Source organism: Etheostoma cragini, chromosome 15 (assembly GCF_013103735.1).
Source record: "Etheostoma cragini isolate CJK2018 chromosome 15, CSU_Ecrag_1.0, whole genome shotgun sequence".
In the NCBI taxonomy this organism is placed as follows: domain Eukaryota; kingdom Metazoa; phylum Chordata; class Actinopteri; order Perciformes; family Percidae; genus Etheostoma; species Etheostoma cragini.
Genome location: NC_048421.1, coordinates 1223294 through 1223631, shown reverse-complemented (window position 1 = coordinate 1223631; position 338 = coordinate 1223294).

The window sequence follows — 338 nt, the reverse complement described above, 5'->3', positions numbered from 1 at the left end:
GCTCTCATTGTCTCTGCAGGGGTCGCAGACAGCGTGGACAGAAAGCTATGTTTCTAAGTCTTCCCTACGGCACCTTTTACTGGATGTGTGTTTGCACTGTTTTTTTATTATAAATGTTTAAGGTATCTAATTGTTTATAACATCAGAACCACGTGATCCCGAGTGATCGATGCACTTGAATTTCTGTTCTTTATCTGTATGAATGTTGATGTCTTGAGGCCAGCTGTCTCCACGATGTTGCATTAAAACTAAGAAAGCTTTGCATTCAGTACGCCTTCAGAAAGGACTTCACTTTATATGGATGGGCCAGAGTGGGACTTCTTGGGGGGGGGGGGGGG